The sequence below is a fragment of the Rattus norvegicus genome, chromosome 7 (assembly GCF_021556685.1).
Source record: "Rattus norvegicus strain SHRSP/BbbUtx chromosome 7, alternate assembly SHRSP_T2T, whole genome shotgun sequence".
Taxonomy (NCBI): domain Eukaryota; kingdom Metazoa; phylum Chordata; class Mammalia; order Rodentia; family Muridae; genus Rattus; species Rattus norvegicus.
Genome location: NC_141540.1, coordinates 72,175,449 through 72,181,317, shown reverse-complemented (window position 1 = coordinate 72,181,317; position 5,869 = coordinate 72,175,449). Strand labels below are relative to the sequence as shown.

The following is a 5,869-nucleotide window of genomic DNA, read 5'->3' as shown; positions in this document are numbered from 1 at the left end:
GGGACCACCGACCACCCACTGGGAGGTAAGCCGGCCGGCGTCTGTCTGTCTGTCTGATTTTGTCTCGTTCTGCCTTATTCTGTCTGTTCTGTGAGCGCTCAGCCAGGTCTGTTCTGTGAGCGCTCAGCCAGGTCTGTTCTGTGAGCGCTCAGCCAGGTCTGTTCTGTGAGCGCTCAGCCAGGTTGTTTGGAATTTGGGCGGGACGAAGAAGGAGCTGACGAGCTCGGACTTCTCGACCCGCAGCCCTGGAAGACGTTCCAAGGGTGTTAGGGGCCCGACTTTTCGGGGCCCAATCTGGGAGAGGAGAAAGATCCGGACTAACGGCACCTCTGTCTGTATTTTTGGCTTTCAGAGGGCCCCGGACCTTTGCCACCTCCATCTGACTTTTTGCTTTCAGTTTGGTACCAAAGCCGTGCAGCACGCCTGTCTGTTGTTTGTTTGACTGTTGGTGTTGTTTGTTTTCTCTGTGTTCTAATCTTCCTTAGAACTAACATGGGACAGTCCCTAACAACGCCCCTAAGTCTCACTCTTGATCATTAGAAAGACGTCCACGACCGGGCACACAACCAGTCCGTCGAGGTTAAAAAAAAAAAGGAAAATGGCAGACTCTCTGCACATCCGAGTGGCCCACTTTCGGAGCGGGATGGCCAGTGAATGGCACATTTAATAAGATCATTATTTTACAGGTTAAAGATCGGGCCGTCCACGGACATCCTGACCAGGTTTCTTATATTATCACTTGAGAGAGTCTCGCCTTAAACCCCCCCCCCCCCGGGCGGAACCCTTCGTGGACCCGAATTGGCCTCCCCTCAACCCCCAGCCTGCCCCCTCGGCCCCGCCCGGTCTGCCGGCCACGTCTTCCTCTCTCTACCTTTGTGAAATCAGAGCCTTCTAAAAAAACCTGTCCTCCCGGCAGACCCAAACTCCCCTCTCATAGATCTTCTCTCTGACAGGCCCGGCTGAAACGGAGGAGGCAGAGCCGCCGGCCAGATCAGTTGCCGGGCCACAGTCTGATAAGGGTTTCTCCCCTGTCGAAGGGAGATTGCGCAATAAGCACGAGGTGATGCCAGATACAACCTCCCAGGCTTTCCCACTTAGACAGGGAACCGGTGGCCAGACCCAATACTGGCCGTTTTCAGCAGCTGACATTTACAATTGGAAACAACACAACCCTTCTTTCTCCAAAGATCCGGTGGCACTCACCGACCTAATAGAATCTGTTTTACTTACCCACCAGCCTACTTGGGATGACTGCCAACAGCTCTTACAGGCCCTCTTAACCTCAGAAAAAAAAAAAAAAACAAGGAGTGTTCCTAGAGGCCAGAAAACATGTTCTGGGAGATGATGGGCGTCCCACCCAGCTGCCTGAGGACCAAACTGGGATTTTAATACAGCTGAAGGTAAGGGACACCTACGCCTTTATCGCCAGTTGCTTCTAGCGGGTCTCCAAGGGGCTATACGATGCCCTACTAATTTGGCTCAGGTAAAACAGGTATTACAGGAAGCAGGGGAAACTCCCTCCGCCTTTCTAGAGAGACTTAAGGAGGCCTACCGTATGTACACTCCCTATGACCCAGATGACCCAGGACAAATGACGAGTGTCTCTATGTCCTTCATCTGGCAGGCTGCTCCAGATATCAGGACTAAGTTACAGAGGTTAGAAAATTTGCAGGGCTATACATTACAGGATTTACTTAAAGAAGCTGAAAAGATTTTTAATAAGAGAGAGAATTGAGTCGAATCTTGGCCGCCGTAGTTCAGGGCCAAGAAAGGAAGGGAGATAGGGGGGAGCTCGAAAGGGGCTGAAGCTGGATAAAGATCAATGTGCCTATTACAAAGAGAAAGGGCACTGGGCCAGAGAGTGCCCCAAGAAGCCTGGCGGACCCCGAAAGCCTGGACCACGAACCTCCCTCTTGGCTCTAGATAAAGATTAGGGAGGTCAGGGCCAGGAGCCCCCCCTGAGCCCAGGGTAACGCTTAAAGTTGGGGGGCAGCCGGTTACTTTCCTGGTAGACATAGGAGCCCAGCATTCAGTCCTCACCCAAGCTTCAGGACAACTCAGCGACCGGACGGCCTGGGTACAAAGAGCTACTGGTGAGAAACAATACCGATGGACTACAGACCGCCGGGTTCAGCTGGCTACCGGTAAGGTGACCCATTCCTTCTTACATGTTCCGGACTGCCCGTACCCTCTGCTGGGCCGTGATCTGCTCACCAAACTAAAAGCACAAATTCATTTTGAGGAAGGAGGGGCCCAAATAACTGGCCCCCACGGAACTCCCCTTCAAGTTCTAACCCTATAAACCGGGACAGGACACTGGCTTGGGCACAGACTGGTGGGATGGGGTTGGCGCTCCAACAGCCCCCCTTAATTACAACTCCAGTCTCCATAAAACAATACCCCCTGTCATATGAAGCTTATCAAGGTATAAGGCCTCACATTACGAGGCTTCTAGATCAAGACATCCTAATCCCCTGCCGGTCGCCTTGAAATATGCCTCTTCTGCCTGTTAAGAAACCCGGCACTGGAGATTATAGGCCAGTACAAGACTTGAGAAAGGTCAACAAGAGGATAGAAGATATTCATCCGACTGTTCCAAACCCTTACAATTTGCTCAGTAACTGTTCATCGATGAGAAACAGGGGTATGCTAAAGGGTCCTAACACAAAGGTTGGGACCCTAGAAACGCCCTGTGGCCTACCTGTCTAAGAAATTGGACCCTGTGGCCTCCGGCTGGCCACCGTGCCTAAGGATGGTGGCTGCTATTGCTGTCCTGATCAAGGATGCTGAAAAATTGACTTTGGGACAGCCACTCACCATCCTAACACCCCACGCAGTGGAGGCCTTGGTAAAGCAGCCCCCAGACCGCTGGCTCTCTAATTCCCACATGACCCACTACCAAGCCTTGTTACTGGATGCAGAACAGGTTCAGTTTGGGCCCGTAGTCGCCCTCAATCCTGCCACCTTGCTTCCTCTACCAGAGGAGACAAAACAGCATGACTGCCTACAAATCCTCGCAGAAGTACATGGAACCAGGCCGGACCTATCGGACCAGCCTCTTCAGAATGCTGACCACACATGGTACACGGATGACAACAGCTTCTTGGCAGAGGGAGAGCGAAAGGCTGGAGCTGCGGTCACTACGGAGGACAAAGTGATTTGGGCGAAAGCCCTGCCTGCTGGTACCTCCGCACAACGGGCTGAACTCATCGCCTTGACTCAGGCGTTCAAGATGACAAAAGGTAAGAGGCTAAATATATATACAGACAGCCGTTATGCCTTTGCCACGGCACACATCCACGGGGAGATCTACCGGAGGCGGGGGCTGCTCACATCTGAGGGTAAAGATATGGCTAAAATTCTGGCCCTCTTAGAAGCCCTATTCTTGCCCAAAAGACTGAGTACATTGTCCAGGACACCAGAAAGGGCACAACCCAGAGGCACGAAGAAACCGGCTGGCCGATGCCACGGCGCGAAAAGCGGCCATGAGCAAACAAATCTTGCCCTTAAATAGCCCAGACCAACCCACGCCCCCACCAGTGGGACAAACCAGTTGGGTTTATGCCCATGAGGACATAGAGCTCCTAAAAAAATGGGGGCCATCTACCACCCTCAACTAAAACAGTGGGTCTACAAAGAAAAGACAGTTATGCCAATAAAAATGATTTTTGAATTGATCTCCTTTTTACATAAATTAACCCATTTGGGGTTTAAGAAGATAAAAACCTTACTAGATCGGGAAGAGATAAATCTGTGTTTTTTTTTTGAATCGGGACAAAGCGATACAAAAGGTGACTGAGAGTTACAAAGCGTGCGCTCAGGTTAACCCGGAAAGGACCATGATTGGACAAGGAGTTCGTCCTAGGGGACACCGTCCCGACATCCATTGGGAAATTGATTTTACTGAAATTAAACCAGGTATATATGGATACAAGTATCTCCTAGTGTTTGTAGACACCTTCTCAGGATGGGTCAAAGCCTTCCCCACAAAGCACAAGACTACAAAAATGGTCACCAAGAAGCTCCTCGAGGAAATCTTTCCCAGGTATGACATGCCTCAAGCGTTGGGGTCGGACAACGGGCCCGCTTTCGTCTCCCAAGTAAGTCAGTTGGTGGCCAAATTGCTGGGGATTGATTGGAAATTACATTGTGCCTATAGACCCCAGAGTTCAGGTCAGGTAGAACACATGAATAGAATAATTAAGGAGACTTTATCCAAACTTACGCTTGCAACTGGCTCAAAGGATTGGGTGGCCCTCCTTCCCCTAGTTCTATATCGGGCCCGGAATACCCCGGGCCCCCATGGTCTAACTCCTTTTGAAATAATATATGGAACACCACCCCCATTTGTCCATTTCTTTGATTCAAACATTGCTGATTTTGCTGACAGCCCTTCTCTGAGGGCCCATTTACAGGCCCTACAGATTGTGCAGAGAGACGTCTGGAGACCTTTGGCCGCTGCTTACCAGGACAAGCTTGAGCATCTGGTGGTGCCACACCCGTTCCAGATTGGAGACACCGTGTGGGTGCACAGACACCAGACCAAGAATCTCGAGCCACGGTGAAAAGGACCCTACACCGTCCTCCTGACTACCCCGACCGCCCTAAAGGTAGACGGAGTCTCGGCTTAGATCCACACACCACACGTCAAGGCAGTCCGGTCTGAGGAATTGACTAATCACAACACTACACCCCAGACATGGAGAGTTCAGCACACTCCAAACCCCTTAAAGTTAAAACTCCTACGTGGCTCCTCCTAGCCCTTTTGTGGCCTAGAGTCAGTGAGGGAATAAGCCCCCACCAGACAGAAATTTCTTGACCAAGTCGAGTGAAAGATTTCACTCAAAGTTAGCAAAAAAAATGGGGGAATGAAAGACCCCAGCTTAGCAGCAGTAACGCCATTTTGCAAGGCTGTACTTAAGATGACTGGTTCAGGGAAAGGTTAGAACACTGAGTACACAGCGGCTGCCAAGCAGGATGTGTTTGGTTGAAGGCCTGGCAACAGGACGACTTCGGTTGAACACCTGACAATGAAAAAAGCCCCGGGAGAGGTCCCACACCCTGGTGGGGGGCCGAGTCAGCCGTTATGTTCCAAGAAGGTAGCTAAGAAACTTGCCCCCGGGCTGAACCCTTGGGGGGCCGAGTCAGTCGTTATGTTTCAGGAAGGTAGCTAGGAAACTTGCCCCCGGGCTAAACCCTTGCCATATTAGAATCCACCAATTATATCCCTGTAACCATGCATCTGCTTCTGTATGCTTGCTTCTGCTCCCCAAAATCCTATAAAAGCCCATCCTTGGTTCCGTGGGGCGTGCCAGTCCCCCGAGTGACTGAAGCGCCCGCAGGTGCCTGTGCCTGTGTATCCCGACAATAAACCAAATCCTCTTGCTGATTGCATCCTGTGGTGTCTCGGTCTGGTCTTTGGAGTTGGAGGGTCTCCATCCCGAGGGAAAGTTCTCCCTGAGAGCTTTTCAGTAATGACTTACAGTCTATAGTCCAATTAACTCAACGATGGGCAGCTGTAAATGAGAAGTCTAAGAATCTAATCAGTCAGTCCTGTGAGAGTAGTTGTTTCACCTGCTCTGTATAAACTGGAATCCAGAAGAAGTAGGTTCAAACAGATGTGCTGGCAAATAAGTGCAAGCAGGCAAAGAGCGAATCTTCCTTCTTCCAATGCCCTGAGGTAGGACTCCAGCAGAAGGTTGGCCCAGACTAAAGGCGTGTACCACCATGCCTGAGTCTGGGACTTGCTTTGTCCCAGGCTGACTTTTAACTCAGATCTCCTTGCCTCAGTCTCCTGGGATTAAAGGCGTGTACTACCTTGCCTGGGTCCAAGCTTTTCATGTTTTCATGGTCACTATGTCTCAAGATC

At 50.9% G+C, this 5,869-nt stretch overlaps 1 non-coding gene across 1 annotated transcript; it reads left to right on the top strand.

Moving 5' to 3' along the window:
• The first annotated feature begins 350 nt into the window (after positions 1 to 350).
• Positions 351 to 5,394, top strand: LOC148004731 (uncharacterized). Its single transcript, XR_015624754.1, has 2 exons — positions 351 to 1,400; positions 4,391 to 5,394. It is a non-coding gene; the product is annotated as an uncharacterized LOC148004731 (transcript).
• Positions 5,395 to 5,869: the final 475 nt, after the last annotated feature.